The 22,487-nt window shown below is 42.6% G+C and overlaps 1 protein-coding gene and 1 non-coding gene across 3 annotated transcripts in view; both read left to right on the forward strand.

The window, feature by feature from the left end:
- Positions 1–22,487, forward strand: part of LOC124612615 (UDP-glycosyltransferase UGT5-like) — a 327,618-nt gene that overhangs the window by 16,682 nt on the left and 288,449 nt on the right. The gene's annotated exons all lie outside the window — the stretch shown is intronic.
- Trnat-ugu lies at positions 10,961–11,035 on the forward strand. The gene has a single exon. It is a non-coding gene; the product is annotated as a tRNA-Thr (tRNA).

The raw sequence follows: 22,487 nt of genomic DNA on the forward strand, positions 1-22,487 counted from the left end.
TGTGGAACCCTAAGTGGCGTTGCTGTTTTGTGAGGGCAAATATACGAATAATAGTACTTTTTCTGGAGAACATTATCCTTGGTGTAAATTATAGATCTGACATGTCGTTGCAATGCACATTTTCGGAGTACCGTGTTTGCCTATACTTTTGAAAATGCTGTAAACGACAAATATTTCTACCACATGCTTTGTCGGATAGCCTTCGGTGCGATTCTTAGCAATAGGTCCACCGCTTGTGTGCTGCTTGACAGAGTTCTTGTATTCTGGAAACCTCTTAAGGTCTACGCAGAACTTAATTCCATCCGTCGTAAATTATGTTTTTTGGAAAGCCAGCAACTAAGTCATCAGTGATTTAAAAAATAGTCCTGCAACAATTAAGTTATTTTAGGCGCAACACAGAGCGTTTTGAGAAGTTACTCCCATTTTTGAGTGTTGAGGGAGTCCACATAAGTATTAGATGTCTGTGCGTGGTATTCTGCCTGTCTTTTCCCTGATGTCATCTTTTAATGTTCCAACTGAAACTCGTGAAACGGAAAAAGTAAATGTCTGAATTTACATGCTAATGTTACAATTGAAAATTTCAAGGATTCTCTATCTGGTTGTCATTACGAATTTGTTCTCCATACTTTTAGTGGTGTACAAAAATGCATAATGCTTCAATTAAATTCACTTCATACGATGTCTGTAAGTGACAGAATATCCTCAGATCTATGTTTGGAGTAGGTATCTACTGTTTCTCGTATGTGTGTGTTGCTGTGGCTCATTCTGTGTGTCACAGTTAAAGGTGTTAGTGTAGCCAGTATGAACATTCCTGCCAGTCTTGTCTACATGGTACCATGAGTCTGAAAAATGTTCTTAATGAAAGGCTAGACATGCTAAAGATGAGAAGAATCTAACTGGTCGCTTTGTTAGTTAAAACGTCCATGAAGAAATTTGATGGCAGTCTTCACCCTCTACTGATTGCGTGTTTCGGTATGGCTAATACTATCGCATCAACCATAGACCTTCCCACATTCAAAGTTCATTTTGTATAATTACAAATGTGGATTCACAAAAAAAAGGTAATTTCTATACGGTATATTAGAGTGTAATATAACATTACATTTTACACAGTATGGTACAGTCATTCTTCCCATTCTGAACTGAGGTTAGGGAGGAGGAAACAAAATCATCAGATGTCGGGTATAGTGAAACACCTTTACACTAAGCAATTTACACTGATTTGCAACGTGCATACAAAGTTATTATAAATGATTAAAACGATTTCTATATTCAGTGTTGCTAGATAATTTGACAAATTGTCATAAAAACTCGACACTCGTATACGAAAACTCAAACTTTTATATTGTTGCAATCACACTTCAGATTTCTGCCACGAGAGCTCAGCAGTAAACAGTTAGGCAACATTGTGAAAGGCACCAAGAAGAAGAAGAAGGTGACTGAAATGCTCCTCATCTAACCCCATGCGGTTTTTTTTTTTTTTTTGTTTCTGTATGGGGTTATGTGAAAAATTCAGTGTGTACGCATCCTCTACCGACAAATCAACCAAAAGTGAGAACTTGGATCAACAGTGCTTTTGAACTGACTGATAGGAACAAGCTGGGCCTAATGTGGAAAGAATTTGGTTACCGACTTAATATCTGCAGAATCAGTAGGTAGACACATATGGAGCACTTGTAATAAAAATTGTGTTTTTGTATGTGTGTACAACGCTTTGTAGCAATAAGTCAAAAATGTTGTTACAGGAAAACTGTGAAATCGTTTCTATCATTTATAATGCCGCTGTATCTTAGACATTAGAGTAGCAGCACAGTCCGTAAGGCAAGAAGGAATCTCTGACAAAATAGGCTTTGCACGGCTGCGACCAGTCACGTAAGGCGATTTTCTTCACACTTATATGGTAACGTTTGTGCTTCCAGGGCCGCCCCGTCCATATGGGTGAACTAGGCGATCGTCCATGACGTTCGAATTTGGGGCGCGACACGGCGATCGTGCGCAAATAGCCAGCGTGCGCACGCGCTGCGCTTGCTATTGCGCTAGGGCAAGGGGGGGGGGGGGGGGGGGCATTTTCAGGGGGCGCCAAATTCATATTCTTGAATAAAAAAAACCTTGTTTCACAAAGCGCCTAGCATCCAGCGCACGTTGGTCTATCGATTATTCACATGATTTTGAAACGCATCCCTGCTGGTTTTGAACTTTTTGAACACATTCTAAGTTGACTTCTGAACGTACCACAAACTGATTTTTCTTACTTACTTGTTATTCCTGTTAATCGTTTATCTAAGAAAAATGAATATTTTACAGAAAATTTTTGCCAGATCGACACGCTGCTAAAGGCCAGTTGTACAGTCCCCGCTTAGCAGCCGCTTAAGTTCTATTCTCGGAGTAGCTAGACCATGAAATAACGCCTAACCAGCGAATAAATGCGGGAAAACTAAACCACGATGTATTCCAATCTCTGTCTTCTTCCGCAGATTTTACCCTCTACAGTTCCCTTGAGCACCATGGAAGTTATCCCCTTATGCCTTAACAGATACCCTGCCATCCTGTCCCTTCTTCTTGTAAGTGTTTTCCATACCATATGTTCCTATCCTCGCCGATTATGTGGAGAAACACCTCATTCCTTGCCTTATCAGTCCACCTAATTTTCAACAATCTTCTGCAGCATTACATCTCAATGTCTTCGTTTCTCTTCTGTTCTGGGTTTCCCACACTCCATGTCTTACTACCATACAATGCTGTGCACCTAACAAGAATTGTCAAAAATTTCTTCCTCAAGTTAAGATCTATATTTGATACTAGAAGACTTCTCTTGGCCAGGAATGCCTTTTTCGCCAATGCTAGTCGACTTTTTATGTCCTCTTTGCTCCGTCCGTCGTAAATTATCTTGCTGCCTAGGTAGCAGAATTCCTTAACTTCAACTACTTCGTGATCCCCAGTTGTAATGTTAAGTTTCTCGGTGTTATCATTTCTGCAACTTCTCATTACTTTCGTCTTTCTTCAATTTATTCTCAATTCATATTCTGTACTCATTAGAATGTTCATTCCATTCAACACATCCTGCAATTCTTCTTCACTTTCACTGAGGATAGCATTGTTATCAGCGAATCTTATCTTTGATACCCTTTCAGCTTACCTTACCTTACCTTACCTTACCTTACCCTTTCAGCTAATTTCTCTCAGAATTTCGAACATCTTGCACCATTTCACACTGTCGAACGCTCTTCCCAGCTCCTCAAATCCCATGAACGTGTCTCGATTTTTCTTCAATCTTGCTTCCATTAGCAACCACAACTACAGAACTGCCTCTCTGGTGGCTTTACCTTTCCAAAAGCCAAAGTGATAGTCATCAAACCGATTCTCAGATTTCTTTTCCATTCTTCTGTGTGTTATTCCCGTCAGCAACTTGGATTCGTGAGCTGTTTAGGCTGACTGTGCAATAATTCTAACACTTGTCGGCTTTTGCTGTCTTCGGAATTATGTGGATGATGATTTTCTAAAAGTCTGATGGTATATCGCCAATCTGATACATTCTACACACCAGCGTGGATAGTCGTTTTGTTGCCACTTCCCCCATTGATTTTAGAAATTTCGATGGAATATTACCTAGCACTTCTGCCTTATTCGATCTTAAGTCTTCCAAAGCTTTTTTAAATTCTGATTCTAACACTGGATCTCCTATCTCTTCCCTGTCGAGTCCTGTTTCGTGTCCGCAGCTCGTGGTCTCGCGGTCGCGTTCTCGCTTCCCGAGCAAGGGGTCTCGGGTTCGATTTCAGGGGGGTCAGGGATTTTCACCTGCCTCGAGATGACTGGATGTTTGTGTTGTCCTCATAATATCATCATCATACATGAAAGTGGCGATATTGGACTGGGTAAAGACTGGGAATTTGTACGGCCGCTGAGAACCGCGCAATTGAGCGCCCCACAAACCAATCATCATCCTGCTTCTTTTTCTATCACGTTACCAGAAAAGAGTACCCCCTCGTAGAGGCCTTCAGTGTACTCTTTCCACCTATTCGCGCTCTCCTCTGCATTCAACAGTTTAATTCCCGTTGAACTCGGAATGTTACCATTCCTGAACTTAATTGTATCGAACATTGTTTTGACTTTCCCATATGCCGAACCTGTCCTTCCGACAAACATTTCTTTTTCGATTTCTTCGCATTTTTCATGCAGATATTTCGCCTTACGTTCCATGCACTTCCAGTTTACTTCGTTCCTAAGTGACTTGAATTTCCCTGAAAATGTTTGTACTTTCTCCTTTCGTCGATCAACTGAAGTATTTCATCTGTTATCCATGGTTTCTTCGCAGTTGTCCTCCTTGTATCTACGGTTTTCTTTCCAACTTCTGTGATTGCCCTGGTTATAGATGTCCACTCCTCTTCAACTGTATTGCCTATTGAACTATTCATTATCGCAGTGTCTGTAGCCTCAAAGAATTTCAAACGTATCTCTTCATTTGTTGGTACTTATATATTCCACTTCTTTGCACACTGATTCTTCCTGACTAGTCTCGTAAACTTCAGCCTACTCTTCATAACTACTAAATTGTGATCTGAGTCTATATGTGCTTCTGGGTACGCCTTACAATTCAGTTTCTGATGTCGGAATCTCTGTCTGATCACGAAGAAATCTAACAAATCTTCCTGTATTTCCTGGCCTGTTCCAAGCATACCTTCTCCTCTGTGAGTCTTGAAGAGAGTATTCGCTGTTAGTAACTGATATTTATTGCAGAACTCAGTTAGTCTTTCTCCTCTCTCTCGTTTTTACTACCAAGCCCACATTTTCCGTAACCCTTTCTTCTACTCCCTCCCCTACAACCGCATTCCAATTCACGATGACAGTTAGATTTTCCACTCCCTTTTCGTAAAGAATTACCCGTTCAGTATTCTCATACACTTTCTCTATCTCTTCATCTTCTGCTTGAAACATCACCAGATCGGGTTGACGGAGGAGATAGAGAAGATCCAAAGAAGAGCGGCGCGTTTCGTCACAGGGTTATTTGGTAACCGTGATAGCGTTACGGAGATGTTTAACAAACTCAAGTGGCAGACTCTGCAAGAGAGGCGCTCTGCATCGCGGTGTAGCTTGCTCGCCAGGTTTCGAGAGGGTGCGTTTCTGGATGAGGTATCGAATATATTGCTTCCCCCTACTTATTCCTCCCGAGGAGATCACGAATGTAAAATTAGAGAGATTAGAGCGCGCACGGAGGCTTTCAGACAGTCGTTCTTCCCGCGAACCATACGCGACTGGAACAGGAAAGGGAGGTAATGACAGTGGCACGTAAAGTGCCCTCCGCCACACACCGTTGGGTGGCTTGCGGAGTATACATGTAGATGTAGATGTACAGCTAACTGTTGTCGTTGGTGTCGGTTTGCTGTCGATTGTCCGCAGCTCGTGGTTGTGCGGTAGCGTTCTCGCTTCCCGCGCCCGGGTTCCTGGGTTCCCGGGTTCGATTCCCGGCGGGGTCAGGGATTTTCTCTGCCTCGTGATGACTGGGTGTTGTGTGATGTCCTTAGGTTAGTTAGGTTTAAGTAGTTCTAAGTTCTAGGGGACTGATGACCATAGATGTTAAGTCCCATAGTGCTCAGAGCCATTTGAACCATTTGCTGTCGATTCCGATGAGAATAGACTCGTCACTGAACTGTCCTTAGTAACTCACTCTTTGCCCTACTTTTCTACTCGTAACGAATCGTACTCCCGATATACCATTTTCAGTTGCTATTGATATTACCCTATACTCAAATGGCCATAAATCCTTGTCGTCTTTCCATTTCACTTCACCGACTCTCAATGCATCTAGATTAAGCCTTAGCATTTCCCTATTCAGATTTTCTTGCTTAGATACCACGGCCAAACTCCTGACATTTCACGTCCGGACTCGTAGGACGTTACCCTTTCTTTGGTTATTCAATTTTTTTCTCGTGATCACCGTCCCTTTGGCAGTCCGGCACTGGAGATCCGAATGGAAAATTATCCGGAATCTTTTGCCAGTGGGGAGTTCATCATGACATTTTTTCAGTTACAGACCACATGACTTGTCGATACACATTGTGTCTTTAATGTAGTGGCAGTGGTTTCCATTGGCTTCTGCATCCTGATGCCGTTGGTCATTGCTGTTTTTTCCGCCTTTAGGGGCAGCTTCCCACCCCAAGGGCAAGAGAGTGCGCTGAGCCCCCATCCGCTCCTCCGTCCTCTTTGACAAGACCATTGGCTGAATTAGGGTGACTTTTTACGCCAGCAGTCTTAGTGTGCCATTGTTGATGATTTTATTTACTATTTAAGCTGTGGCGCGGTTCGAATCCAAGACCGCGGACGTTTTGATTATTATTCAAAGACGCTACCCCTAGACCAGCGAATGCACATGTCGTGTTTAATTTTAATTCATCCCCTGCCTTTTATATAAACAAAATATTCTGTAGCGCTGTAAATACTTCAGTTCATACAGCTAGGCAAGTACCAATATATTTCAAATTTGGGTTTTACGAAAATCTGAGAGACGGTGAAATGGATCTGTGTCGTAGATGCGTCAAAATAAAATAATGATATGTAGCTATTAATACCATTACCCGGAGGGATAGCCGGGCGCGCTAAGCGGTTACTTCCTTGATACTGGGCGGCCATTGTGGTCTACCGGTTCTAGGCGTTTCAGTCCGGAACCGCGCTGCTGCTACGGTCGAAGGTTCGAATCCTGCCTGGGGCATGGATGTGTGTGATGTCCTTAGGTTGGTTAGGTTTAAGTAGTTCTAAGTCTAGGAGACTGATGACCTCAGATGTTAAGTCCCATAGTGCTCAGAGCCATTTGACCCAATTTTGAACCTTGATACTGGGTGGCTTATCAGCATAATTTCGAGCCCATCTCGTGTCGTAACGAACAGGGCTGCAGTAACGGTCAACCTGGGCGTAGTTTTAAGGTGGTTTGCCGCATCCAACTAGGCAAATGGTGGGTTAGTTAAGTAGTTGCACCTCAGATTCCCAGCGCACAGATAATTAACACTGTAAAATGGTAACGAGAAAGTACACTAATCAGACGACATTCTCTGGGGGAGGATGGAGGTTTGGTGGCGTCAGGAAGAGTATACGGCCAACAGAGTACCAAAATCCCCCAAGTACAAGACAAGCCGACACCAATATAAAGGGGAGGAAGCGCAGGGTACAAAAGAAATAACTGATATCATTGTCTCAAGTTGACCTAACTGAATTTACTTTATTTTATCCTGATAAAAATGTTTTGGCAAAGGTGAAACTTTGTTTGAAGAGTAATAAAAAAAATACTGTGGCAACCAAAATGTTAGCACAAGAAATCATTTGTTAATGGAGGAAAAATTAGAGCTTATTCATACAATTTAAAAATGAAAAACGATCAATATATTTTCAAGTAACACTACCTCTCACGATTTAGGATAACTATTTTTAATTAAACCTGATGGTTATTTAAACAAAATTACGTTAGGTTGAAAACTTTCATCGAATTCATTTCTAGAGCTAAGAAAAAAATTTGTAAAAAAATATTTTTTTATCTTAGTATAGAATGATTTTAATCTATATTCCAATTGAAATTACTTTGTGACTGACTATTCCGTCTCTTTTGATAAGAGCCTTCGGCGGGTCGTATAACAGGAAATTTCCTTCCTTCCTTCGTTCCTACTGCGCTTGGCGGTTCGCTGAGGTCTGATGCGGTGTTGCCAGACGCCAGAGAATGGCGTCAGGTAGTAAGAGATATGTTGGGCAGGGTAATGGAAATGCTCGGCGAAGTTTGACGTCACGCTTCTCTTCCTTGTCGCTGCAAGGTAACTTCCGTTGAAAGAGAAAAAGACAGTGGTGGGCTTTGTTGCGTAACACCTGCATCAATAAACAGGACTATGAGCCAGTGCATCGCCATTGGCTGAGACAAAGAAATATTTCCGTTTCAGAAAATTCCTGGAAGGATGAATTATCGGTTATTGTTGCAAATGATAAGCTTGACTTACGCCAACATATGCTGTCGTACAATGTGTGACAGTGTTATTGACAATTACTTTAATTTCACAATGAAATGGGCACCAGATTTGTTCAATAGCATTTCCACAACGCTCTTTCACGAAGTCAAATTGCACCCAGCTCATTTTTGAGCCGTGAGTAAGTTGACGGCACTGACAAAGAAACCGCCTCCTCTCACCTCCGTGCCCCCGTGGCCGTAATGCCCCAAACTAGCTTTACTGATACATGTACATGGACTTTAAATTAAATGTGGTTGCGTTTAAATGGCCGTGTGTTAAAGAACAGTGGGAAAAATTATTTTTGAGTACACCCAATACATTAGTTTCCCTGTAAACATAAGAAGGATGAAAATTTGAAGTGGCCTGAAATTTTATTGATATCTACATAATTGATTTGTCGTTTAAGATTTGGTTAATTGATGAGACATAGCAGACGAGAGAAAAAAAACTTATCCGGAGCAGAATTTCATAAGAGGGAACTAGAGAAAGAATTGTCATTAGCGAATCAAGCAGGTTAATTTTAGAAGTATCTTCGTCTAAATCCTCAGCAACCGAAAGCGAGAAAAGTACAGGTGATCATGTGTTAGATGAAGCAAACAATCCTCATGTAGTAAAGTTTACTGCTGAGAATCCTCCTTTGTTTCCCGAAACAGAAAATACCCCGAAAAACAGCGAAAGAGCACGTGTAAGAATAAAAATGTTTCTGAACTCCATAAATTTCAGCTACGCTGCCCTGCAACCTGGGGTACTTCTAAATGGAAGGCAGAACCAGCGATTCACGTCGGCGGAAAGTTTAAATTTTCAACCTTTTTATTTTATAGTCGAATTACAAGAACTTTTCTGTGATTATGAATTTTGCACAAATCAAACATCATTCGTAAGATTTTTCTGTATCTAAAAATAATAGTATAAAGCGAACAATTCTTCGTCATTGGTGCCTCAGTAATAGCTTCTGCCCTCACTTCTTGTTGAACTTGGCCCACACCAAGTAAAAATTGTCAACTTTCCACTAGAGAACAACAGAAGAAAGTTTTCTACACCATACTATAAAAGCAACCTACTTAATGGTGAAATTGTATCTCGTCCGGGATACCCTATTCAGTTTCAAGATATGCAGAATTCTGCTTTTTTTTTTTTTTTTTTGTAAGCTATTCAGTTTCAAGATATGCAGAATTCTACTTTTTTTGTAAGCTGTTTTCTAAAAATAGCACATCCTCTTTATGTACCACAGGGGTGAACGACTGGGAAAATACACTGAAGCTCCAAAGAAACTGGCATAGGCATGCGTATTCAAATACAGAGAAATGTAAACAGGCAGAATACGGCGCTGCGGTCGGCAGCGCCTATGTAAGACATGGGTCTGGCGCAGTAGTTACGTGGGTTACTGCTGCTACAATAACAGGTTATCAAGATTTAAGTGAGTTTGAACTTGATGATATAGTTGGCGCACGAGCGATGGGACACAGCATTTCCGAGGTAGCGATGAACTGGGGATTTTCCCGTACGACCATTTCGCGAATGTACCGTGAATATCACGAATCAGGTAAAGCATCAAATCTCCGACATCGTTGCGGCCGAAAAAAAGATCCTGCAGGAACTGGACCACCGAAGACCAAAGAGAATCGTTCAACGCGACAGAAGTGCAAACCTTCCGCAAATTGCTGCAGATTTCAGTGCTGGGCCATCAGCAAGTGTCAGCGTGCGAATCATTCAATGAAGCATCATCGATACGGGCATTCGGAGCCGAACGTCCACTCGTGGTCCTTGATGGCGGCACGACACAAAGTTTTAACCTCTCCTGGACCCGTCAACACCGACATTGGAATGTTGATGACTTGAAACACGTCGCCTGGTCGGACGAGTCTCATTTCAAATTGTATCGAGGGGATGGACGTGTACGGGTATGGACACAACCTCGTGAATCTATGGATCCTGCATGCCAGCAGAGGACTGTTCAAGCTGGTGGAGGCTCTGTAATGGTGTCGTGCGTGTGCATCTGGGCTGATATGGGACCCCTGATACATCAAGATACGACTCTGACAGGTGACATGTACGTAAGCATCATGTGATCACCTGCATCCATTCACGTCTGTTGTGCTTCCGACGGGCTTCGGCAATTCCAGCACGACAATGCGACACCCCATACGTCCAGAATTGCTACAGAGGGGCTACCTTCCTACTCCCGCTGGCCACCATACTCCCCAGACATGAACATTATTGAGCATATCTAGAATGCCTTGCAACGTGCTGTTCAGAAGAGATCTCCACCCCCTCGCACTCGTGCGGACGCATGAACAGCCCTGCAGGATTCATGGTATCAGTTCCCTCCAGAACTGCTTCAGACATTAGTCGAGTCTATTCCACGTGCGGCACTTGTGCGTGCTCGCGGGGGCCCTACAAGATAATAGGCAGGTGTACCAGTTTCTTTGGCTCTTCAGTGTATATCTACAGCACTATCAACTCACGAGGAAAGATAATCATTTGGGAGCTAGCCAGGAATGGAAGGAGAAGAATGTTTGATTGGAGATAAATCAACCACGCATGAGGAAAACGTGCGTTTACTAAGAGATGAAAAAATACTGGCGGCAGGTTCTCGAGAGGCTAATGGCACTGGTGACAGTTCTACAAAGTCAACTTAACCCTTTTCGAGGAACACGTAACAAAATACATGAAATTGGAGCCTTCATAAAAAATATACGAAGATGGTGTCTGTTCTTTCGGACATGTCCGAAATAACAGATACCAGATACCAGATACCATCTTCATATAGTTAAGGGTAACCGGCCATTGACCTTCTTCTTCTGTACTGGATGCACACGCATTCCCCGAACTCTTACGGGACTCGGCACGAATGTCTGCCGCGAGTAATGAGTGTAATGGGCAGGTGCACTACGAATGTAGTGTGTGGACATTAAGTTGGGAATGTAGGTCTCACGGGGAGCGTGCAAGGGATAAATCTCTGCGGTCGCACTATCCCCTGTGCCCTCGGTGGCTCAGATGGATAGAGCGTCTGCCATGTAAGCAGGAGATCCCGGGTTCGAGTCCCGGTCGGGGCACACATTTTCAACTGTCCCCGTTGACGTATATCTACATCTGCATCTACATCCATACTCCGCAAGCCACCTGACGGTGTGTGGCGGAGGGTACCTTGAGTACCTCTATCGGTTCTCCCTTCTATTCTAGTCTCGTATTGTTCGTGGAAAGAAAGATTGTCGGTATGCCTCGGTGTGGGCTCTAATCTCTCTGATTTTATCCTCATGGTCTTTTCGCTCTCCGTAACGCTTTCACGATTACTAAATGATCCTGTAACGAAGCGCGCTGCTCTCCGTTGGATCTTCTCTCTCTTCTATCAACCCTATCTGGTACGGATCCCACACTGCTGAGCAGTATTCAGGCAGTGGGCGAACAAGTGTACTATAACCTACTTCCTTTGCTTTCGGACTGAATTTCCTTAGGATTCATCCAATGAATCTCAGACTGGCATCTGCTTTACCAACGATCAACTTTATACCATCATTCCATTTTAAATCACTCCTGATGCCTACTCCCAGATAATTTATGGAATTAACTGCTTCCAGTTGCTGACCTGCTATATTGTAGCTAAATGATAAGGGCTCTTTCTTTCTATGTATTCGCAGCACATTACACTTGTCTACATTGAGATGCAACTGCCATTCCCTGTACCATGCGTCAGTTCGCTGCAGATCCTCCTGCATTTCAGTGCAATTTTCCATTGTTACAACCTCTCGATATACTACAGCATCGTCCGAAAAAGCCTCAGTGAACTTCCGATGTTATCCACAAGGTCATTTATGTATATTGTGAATAGCAACGGTCCTACGACACTCCGCTGCGGCACACCTGAAATCACTCTTACTTCGGAAGACTTCTATCCATTGAGAATGACATGCTGTGTTCTGGTATCTAGGAACTCTTAAACCCAATCACACAATTGGTCTGATAGTGCATATGCTCTTACTTTGTTCATTAAACGACTGTGGGCAACTGTATCTAACGCCTTGCGGAAGTCAAGAAACACGGCATCTACCTGGGAACCCGTGTCTGTGGCCCTCTGAGTCTCGTGGATGAATAGAGCGAGCTGACAGATTAGGGTCTTGATTTAATTATCATTTCATTCATAAAAAATAGTTGAATACCTGGTATTATTTGATGCTGTTGTGCAAGAACACCTGAGAAAATTTTCTAGCAAGGAGATTCGGATTCATTATCTGGAAAAAAATATCCAAACGAACTGGTCAATCTGTTCGCATACGGTAAACTTGAGTGAATCATGTTTGCCGTCAGCTTGCGTGGACGGTACGAGGATTTTAACGGTGTGCTTTTTATTACTATTTGTATGCATTTTGCCAACTTTGTATATTTTATCGACCGGACTTTTATCAAGACGTGATTTTTGTGCATTGACTTAATGTAATGTAACGTGGCAATTTTATCCCATGTTCCAGATGATCAGATAATGGCAGAATAAGACTGTTGAAACCTGTCGTCTTGGAGCAATAAATGTGTCCGTGATGCTATCGCGGCGTTTGAAGTGCGTTCATTGTCAGCTGTTACAAATGCTCTGCTAAAAACAAAAGCCTTTAGCTGTAGAAGTGATCTGGGATTTGACAAAATGCTGGTAGAAAGAAGATAAATTTCAGAAGAAGCTAACATTTCCGCATCATTGCTATCAAAAATGTAGCCAGTCCTTCTAAGGTACAAGAAAAGGCAGTCTGGTTACGAAACAGATGATCAACCTATCCGTGACGAGCAAAATCCGTTGAAAAATAACTTTTATTCTGCAGTGTTGGATACCGCAATAAATTCAGTGGATGAGAGGTATAATCTGATTAAAAATGTAAATCGTGTTTTTGACTGTTCCTGCAACATTCATGATATGCAAAATAAAACCTTAAAAGTTGTTCTTGAAGAACGCATAAATTTGGAAGAGTCTCTAACTCACAATGACTCAAGAGATATTGATGCAACTCAACTGATCTATGCAGTGAATTACAAACCATTGCTCGAAGAGTACCCAACAACTCAACGCCACAGGAAGATCTGAATTATATTTGTAAAAATGGGCTTATAGACTGTGTACCTAATTTAGTTACTGCGGTAAGAGTATTAATTACACGTCTTGTATCTGTGACCAAGGTTGAGCGCAGCTTCTCCAAATTAAAACTAAAAAAAAAAAAAAAAAAAAATGTGCGTTCTAAAGTGACTCAAGAAAGACTCGTGGGTTTGGCAACGTTGTCGATAGCTGAAATAATTGATTTAAACGAGATCGTCTCCGATTTCGCAAAAGCCAAGGTAAGAAAAATGAAATTTACGTGACTCTAATACACGATACGTATGATGAAGCTTATAATGATATCACTCATTGTAAACTACGAATCAGAACTTTTTCAAAAGCAGCCGGCCGAGATGGCCGAGCGGTTCTAGGTGCTACAGTCTGGAACCGCACTACCGCTACGGTCGCAGGTTCGAATCCTGCCTCGGGCATGGATGTGTGTGATGTCCTTAGGTTAGTTAGGTTTACGTAGTTCTACGTTTTAGGGGACTGATGACCTCAGAAGTTAAGTCCCATAGTGCTCAGAGTTAATTTGTTTTTTCAAAAACAGAATGAAAAAACGGTTAAAAAAGTAACTTTCATAAAAGTGTGTGATGTGTCTTGGGTGTCTGCAGATTTTTAATGGGAAAGTATGTTTACACAGTGTGTGTGTGTGTGTGTGTGTGTGTGTGTGTGTGTTTGTGTTTGTGTGTAGGTATTTGAATATGAAAGATGCTCCATGATTTTACGTTGATGTTTTATATTGTTGCGATATTTTTTTAATGGGGCACCGCTAAAGTAATTCGCATAGGGCGCTGAGTTTTCTCATGTCGGCGCTGTGTTGCCGCAGTGCAACCATGTCTGTCCATTCATTCAGTGTGGCGGCCGCCGTTGCACTTCGCAGTTGAAGGTTGGCAACAGCGCTGCTAGCTGTCAGGAGTCGTCTGTCACCGTAAGGAGTGTAGAGTTCCGGTGCTGCAGTTACGAGACAGTTTGTGGACCCTCTGAACAGTGCTTGCTTGGACGCCATACAGTACCGCGACAAGTCAAACATGGCAGCCCCCAGTTGGTCTGTTCACATTAATCGCGCGTGCGACCTACGCGGAGAAGTTGCGGGGCTCCTTCCCTCGGCAGTGGACAGGAAGCACTCTGCAGGTGCCAGCTGCGCCCTCAGAGTCCATCTGCTGTGGCTGCCACAGGAGCGGAGCGCCGGCCGTGTTGACCTATGGTAATTGGTCTGGCGGAGGCACGTGGCAGACCGACCGCTGTCCTGTGGACTCAGTGTAGCCCGCAAGAGGATATCACTGTTATTTGTCCCCTTTTCCTGTTCCACGCACGGATGTTGCTTCGAAAGAATGACTACGCGAACTCTTAATTTCTGATTTTCCCGAAGTGGTCACTTCCTGTGACTGTTCTTTGATGAGGAACTCCCTAAAAGTGAACCTTTTACGAAATGCGTTGTTCTTCTTCTTTTCATTTCCTCTTCTGTTAATACTGCCTGTGTGACAGTTCTCGTCTCAGCATGCTGGACATTTTCTGGATTTCCAGCCTTTTATTGGGACGCGAGTTAAGAAATCTTAAGGAGTGAGGTACGTGAGCAAGATACCAGTTGGGAAGCAGCAAAACTGGCTGTTCCCAAAATGCATTTGCAGACTCTTGGAAGAAAGGATATTGTGGGGAATTGTCTTTTCCACAGTGTAGTGGATTGTTTGCCAAATTCATTCCGGAAATTATTTTTAAATGACTCAAGATGTGTCCAGTTAGCCTACCCTTTTCTGCAGTCAGTTCATATCATTAATCTCTTTTCTCCCCAGTGCGATTCTGTACCTCATGATAAGTTATCTGATCTACCAATTAATCTTCCAAATTCTTCTATAACACCCCATTCCAAAGCTACTATGTTGCATATAACACTATACTTTATAAAAATATTTCTTCTTGATTGTGTTCCACAGCTTTTAACTTCTGCTTATTTTGTGTTTGTCCCGTCCGTAAGAGGGCACCTTGAATTGTAATGCCTCCGAATTTCTTATGTGAAAACTAAACGAATGTCCTTAATATTCTACATCTTTATTCTTCACGTCTGCATATTTATTTCTAAACAGTTATGCCAGCGACGAACACGTTTCCGTTTGTTGATACCGTCACTCTATAATGTTTGGCCAAGCCACAACCTCACCTCTGCTTCCAGCGCTATGCTATGTCACTATCAAAGTCCTCGAAGGTATTCTTTAAAATTTTGGGAACAGATGACAATCGGTTGGGGCCAAGTTGGAACTGTAGGGAGAACGATCGATGACGGTGAACCCAAGGTGTCGGGTTGTTGCAGCGCTCGTGTGCGTTGTCAGGACGAAGGGGGCGGTGCCTATGATCTGAACTAACTTTGAGTTCGAGACGCCATTACAACAAGCTGTTCCTCAAGCACCGACGTATTTACGTTAGACACCGCTATGTTAGGCGCTACAATTCGGAGTCCGCCAGCGACAGAGCGCTGCAACTGTGCAAACGTGAAGAATAAAGACGTAGGGTGTTAATAACGTTTGTTTTATTTATAAGGCTTTTAGAGTTTTCATATAAAAAATTCGGAAGCGTTACTTTTCAGTATGCCCTTGTAAAAGGGATCAGCGTGGTTATTACCGAATCTGGCATCGGTAATATTACACGCTGGCTGGATGCCCTTCTGTCGTCACTCGATGCGTTTCTGCAGCGGTTTTACGAAGTTTTGCTTTAAATTTTATACATACACTCTGCTGCTTCAGGTCAGGCATAGCAAACCCCAAACTCGCGGAAATAACGACAACGGAAATATGCTCACCAACCGCTAACCAAATCACGCGGCTCGCAGGCACTTTGCGAGATTGATTCAAGAAGGATATATGGAAAGATAACATGTTGGTATTCCACTGTACTCGTAATCGTTTGCGCGCAAAATTCAAAGTTCGGGAACTTTTCAATACCACCTCCTAATCCTCCCCGCCCAGTATCGCTGACTTGATTCGTCTTACACCGTTGTAGAGTATGAGACAGATAAATGCTTTAAAAGTATATGTTGACCCTCGTATAAATCTAGTTCTTTGTACACACTGCCAAATTGGTATTCCAAGTTGGATCCTCCGCCGTTGCATTCTCCATTTCATAAGCAAGAACATGCATGTCCATAGTTGACCCATTCCTATTCAAAACGCCTGGTTACCTCTAACGGGATAATTAGTCTCTGACAATGAGACATGATACAGTTTATCGACACTTGTCAAATTTCTCAAAGTCGGTTAGCTCATATTAACAGCAGCATTTAGCAGAATCCGAACTGACATTACTTCATAAAGTTGCACAAAAATATTGTAAGGAAAGCTCTCCAGGAATGAGTTACAAATGTCACTGGAGTGGTATATTATCACACCTAGATACTAAAAGAGCAGAAACGAAATACTAGAAGAGCAGAAACGTAATCTAGGTATTACCTAGAATCTTAGCTTGAATATCATAGTTATTTATTTGGCAAGGACTCCTCTAATCCGTGATCTTGTTCACACTAAATGTTAAGACAGGATCTGCAGTTTAGCGTAGAACTTAAAACCCTTTGCGGCTTGGAATGTTTCACACTCGTGAACTTAATCATATTGTGGCATTCGGATTACCTTCTCCATACTTAAGCATCTAGAAAACGCAGCGACACAGTCGCTAACGAGGGTAATAATTATACCACCTTGTAAGAAACACACAGAACCAAGTGGCGTTGCGGTAGAACTCGGGACTCGTATACAGAAGGCCGGGGATCCTGCGATCCGGATTCAGAATTTACGTCATTTCCGTAAATCACTGAAGGTGAAAACCGGTATGCTGACGCTGGAAACCAGCGAAACAGGCCACCTGCAGACATTCAGTGCGGTGGTTGTTATTAGAAGGTACGTAGTTTGCCTTGTCAGGATTTTTACCAATTTCGAAATTGACTTACGTAAATACCAAAGATCAGAGTGCTTTTTAGTATCATTTGATTTTTTGTTAATTTACTCAGTTTTTATCAACAACTTTTTACGTACTTTTTTTATATTCTTATATGTTACTAGCGAATCCGGCAATGCTTCGAGTTGCTAAATATGTGCAGGAACTGGATATACATCGTAGTCTCCTTCCCTCACCCCCCCCCCCCCTCTCACTCTCTCTCTCTCTCTCTCTCTCTCTCTCTCTCTCTCTCTCTCTTTCTCTCACTTTCTGTCCTTGAGCCTCGTTTGTTGTTATTGGTAGCAAAACCTTGATTGGGAAATGAAGTTCCTTAAAATGGTAAATCGGCTTGGATCTTTAGATTCTTTTAGCTTCAATGACAGTATTTCGCATTGTTTTGATCTGAAAACGGGTAGGATTACATAGTTTCCGACGATTCTCTAGTTATAGCAAGAACAGGTTTGCAGACGGTAGGAGTTAAGTGTGCGCGAGTGGTGAGTGGATGGGGAAATATCTATTAGATACATTACATATGTAGATTGTGGACAGTTGGGAATGTGGGTCTCACGGGAAGCGTGCAAGGGATAAGTCCCTGCAGGCGCGCTATTCATTTTTGTCCTCGGTGGTTCAGATGGATGCGTCTGCCATGTAAGCAGGAGATCCTGGGTTCGAGTCCCTGTCGGGGCACACATTTTCAGCTGTCCCCATCAACACCACTTGTCGGCAGCTGAGGGTTTCAATTAATTAATTAATTATCATTTATTCTACAGAAGCTGCACGGTCATCAATAGTATCTGTTTATGTTCTTTCGAGAAGCTTAAAACTGTTAAATAAGGCGTTCAGTAACGTTCTACTGTAATGGTGTAGGAGCATATCGGTCAAAGTAGTCAAAATGTATGTCGAGCCACAATGGTATAACACGTTATTCGAAAGGTCTGGAGACATGTCGTCACTTTGAGGATATAAGGAAGAAGAAAGGCACTCGGTTGAAAAGCAGTTCGGTGGATTAGGCTGAATGAAGTTGAGGTGCCGCGTACGGGTAAGAAACCACTCTCGTATTCGGGAGGACGACAGTTCAAATGTGCGTTCGGCCATCCAGATTGAGGCTTCCTACAATTTACCAAAATCACTTCAGGTAGTTGCCGGGACGGTTCCTTTGATGAATCGCATCGTGGCATCCCAGCCATGTTCGTTGCGCCGCGTGTTAAGGAAAGGTAAAGTCCGCGGAAGTAGTGGTACCCGTCATTATTCCAAGAAAGCTTTCGCGTTCCACACCGCTTGCGGCCGCTCTTCGTCCTGCTAAAGCGCGGCTCGTGGAGTTCCACGAAAGGAAACGGCAGTGCATCGGAAGCAAACACATCTATGAAGGAACACTGGTTGTTCGGATTGGCCGTACTGCGTAGGTGTCGATATGGAATGTTTTATCCAGTGGTGCCATAAACCATCGTCCTGCGCATTTGTCCATTATACTTCCCGACAATATTTTCTGTCATCAGACTGCTAACTGATTTACTGTGGCCTAAACCATTTCCCCGTGGTACCAATTTAGACATTTCAAAGAACCTGCTACACCCAGTCAGTGTCTTCAATTTTTATCAGCTATATTCTAATCTCTCTCTTCCCACACAGTTTTTGCTCCCTATGAAACTCTGTTGTACCATGGTAGCTATTCCTCGCTAGGTTAACGTTTCTATCATCGTATCTCTTCTTCCAGTTGTTGGCAATTGTTGCGGTCTTCAGTCCGAAGACTGGATTGATACAACACTTGATGCTGGTCTATCCTGTACAGGCCTTTTTAACTCTACGTAACTACTGCAACCTACATCTGTTTGGGCCTTCATCTCGTCTGACACATTTTACTAAAATGGCTCTGGGCACTATGGGACTTAACAGTTGAGGTCATCAGTCCCGTAGAACTTAGAACTACTTAAACCTAACTAACCTAAGGACATCACACACATCCATGCCCGAGGCAGGATTCGAGCCTGCGACCGTAGCGGTCGCGCGGTTCCAGACTGAAACGCCAAGAACCGCTCGGCCACCTCGGCCGGCACACCTTTTACTCGCAAAACTTCTCTGTTTTCAGTCACGTTACGCAATAAATTTCATTTCTCTCCATTTCGATTCACTACCTTCTCATTATTTACTCGATCTGCCCACACAATCTCCATCATTCTTCTGTAGAATCACATTCCCAAAAGCTTCTATTGTCATCTTAGTTGAACTGTTTATCGTTCACTTTCATTTCCAAGCAAAGCCACACTCCTCACCAATACCTTCACAAAAGGCTTCATAACACATTTATATTCGACGTTAGCAAATTTCTTGTTTATGGAAACGTTTTTCTTCTTCGACCATCGTTATTTTTTTTTTTTTTTTGCTTAAATTGCAAAACTCATTTGCTGTTGTTATTGTCTTATTTCCTAATCTAATTTATGCAGCGTTTCTTGATTTGATGAAACTACATTTCATTAGTGCTATTTTTTTATGATGATCACTTGAAAAAAATTCGTTTCAAGACACTATCCATCTCGCACAGCTATATTTAAAGCCATTTCCTTTAGTGCTTGTTCAAAGTACGGGTTGAATCACATGAGGGATAGGCTACAACCCTGTCTCACTCCCTTCTTAACCACTGTTTCCCCTTTATGTCCTTCGACTCTTACAACCGCGCTCTGCTTTCTGCACAAGTTTTAAATGACCTTTTGCTCTCTGCAGTTTATATCTGCCACCTTCAAAGTTTTTTAAGACATTATCCTAGTCAGCACTGTCAAAAGCTTTCTCTAAATCTACAAGAGCTGTAAATGTGCGTTTGCATTTCTTTAATCTGTCTTCTAAGGTAAGCCATGGCGTCAATATCGCCTAGCGTTTTCCTACATATCCCAGGAGCCCAATCTGATCTTTCCCGAAGTCTAATTCCAAGGTTTTTCATTCGCATGTGAATAATTCGGGTCAGTATTTTGCAATCATGATTCTTTAAACTGATAATTAGGTAATATTCAAACCGGTCTGCACCTATTTTTTTTGGAACTTGAATTATTACATTCTTCTTGAATCTGAGGGTAATTCGCCTATCTCATTCATCGTGCGTACCATGTGGAACATATTTGTCATGGCTGGCTCCTTCAAGGATCTCAATAATTGTGAGGGAATGTCGTCTGCTGCTGGGGCCTTGCTTCGATTTAGGTCTATCAGTGCTCTGTCAAATTCTTCTCGCAGTACCATACCTCTTGTGTCATGTTCTTTTACTACCTCTTCGTCTTCTGTGATGTTAGCTTCAAGTTTGTTTTTCTTGTATGATCTGTCCATGTGTTTCTTGCACGTTTCAGCTTTCTCTTCTTAGTACTGGCTAACTATCAGAAGTAATACTCATGCAGCCAGTTGTCTTGTCTTTATTTTCCTATCGGCGTTGTACATCTTTCCTGTAGTTATGCATGCCTTTGGAGCCTTGCATTTCTCCTGCAGCTATTCCTGCTGTGGCATTTTGTGCTTTATATCAGTATCATTTTTTCGACGCCTGTATTCTCTCTTACCTACTTCATTTGCTGCATTTTCATATTTTCTCTGTTTTAATTAGTATTTTTCCATGAATTTCTTTCTGCCGATTAAGTGGAGAGTCTCCTCATTTACTATTGTATTGGAGACTTACCATCCTCCTTATGCAATAACACATCTCAAGTTGTTGGATTCTCTTATTTTTCGTTTTTTTCCAAAGCCGCTGATTCATTTCCATACATTGCTGTGCTCCAGATGTACGTTCTCTGAAATTTACTTCTCAAGACCTACTTCTGCCGTCAGCATAATTCTTTTGGCAACGAATATCCTCTGCACCTGTTCTAGTCTACTTGTCGTATCGTCCTCACCTCATCCGTCACCCATTATTCTGCCTGTCAAGGTAGCAGAATCCCTTCACTACTTTGTTTTAATCTCAGTCCACATTGTGCGCTCTTTAGGTATCAGTCACATTTAACGTGTCATGTAATTCGTTCTTTCTTCACATAGGATAGTAGGGTCAACAGCGAATCTTATGGTTGACATCCCTTCACCTACTATTTAATCCTACTTCTGTACCTTTAATTTCCTTCGTTGCCCCTTCGGTTAAACAGTGCAACGTATGCTGCTAGAATTGGGGTCGCTGTCGTAGCGGCTGATACTTACGCTGCCATCTCAACGGCGTTCGTTAAATCGGGACTCGTTCTAAGACAGCCTGCAGCCCATCATTTCCGGGCGGTGCTCGTCGACTAGTGCTGGTCACTATTGTGAACGACAGCACCGGTTTTTCGCAATCCGCGGGACGGGCGCTGTTCTCCAGGCTGGAGATACAGAGCCGGTCGTCTCTTAATCTTGCTAAAGGCGATTTTCTAAGGCCAGTGGTTTCCACAGAATGGATGCTATTTCGTAACACTCTGAAGAAAAACTGAAAAGTGTCGGTAGCACTCTGAGCGTCAACAGGAAATGGCCAGTCGAAGTGCATACGTTGTACTTTTGGCAACGAATATCCTCTGCACCTGTTCTAGTCTGCTTGTTGTATCGTTCTCGCTTCATCTGATCTACCCAAACGTCTGCATTTTAAATGATTTGGTGGAGCAGTTTGGAGGAGATGAAACCGAGGAATCGACTGGCAGCCGCAATGGGGTGTAAAAGTCGTTACCCCACTGGGGCGGAGGAGTGTATTTCGGGAGTCGGTAGCTGGGGGCCCATAAAGTTTTTCTCTCTGTGTGGAATGTTTAGAAAGTCTTTGGAGCTGTGTTCCCATGCGCGGGCGCAGGGATCAGCTTAGTTAACTGCCCTTTTTCAAGTCCGGTGTTGCTATTTAGTGAGCGTATACGGACTCTGTAGCTATAGGCGGTAGATACCTGTAGGTGTTATTCAGTGAATAAAAGGGCTTGGCTAGGGTTACTTCAAGACAGTGAACTCCATTTTGCTCCTGTGGAAATCTAAGTGCGGAGCTCTTGTGTGTGTTCTTATCTTTTTGACTTCAACTGCCCCCTTATCGAAGATCTGTACCTAAAGAATGGAAAGTTGGACAAGTCACGCCAATTCCCCAGCAAGAAAATAGGAATAATTCGCCAAATTACAGAACTGCATCACTAAAAGCGACTTGCAGAAGGATTTTGGAAGATATACGAGTACTTTGTTTGAACGTTATGATCTACCTCGAAAACGATTTACTGAGAAATAGACAACACGGATTTAGAAAATATTGTTATTGTGAAACACAACTGGCGTTGTACTCGCGTTTGATACTGTTCCTCACAAGCGGCTTCTAATCAAATTGCATGCCTCTGTAGTATACTTGGATTGTTGATTTCCTGCCACAAAGGTCACAGTTCGTAGTAACTACAGAAAAGTCATCGAGTAAAAGAGAAGTGTTACAGGCGCTGATCTTCATAAATGATTTAGAGGCAATCTGAGCAGACATCTTAGATTGTCGGCAGATGATGCTGTCATTTACCGTCTTGTAAAGTCATCAGGTGGTCAAAACCAACTGCGAAATGATTTAGACAAGACAT

The sequence above is a fragment of the Schistocerca americana genome, chromosome 4 (assembly GCF_021461395.2).
Source record: "Schistocerca americana isolate TAMUIC-IGC-003095 chromosome 4, iqSchAmer2.1, whole genome shotgun sequence".
NCBI lineage: Eukaryota > Metazoa > Arthropoda > Insecta > Orthoptera > Acrididae > Schistocerca > Schistocerca americana.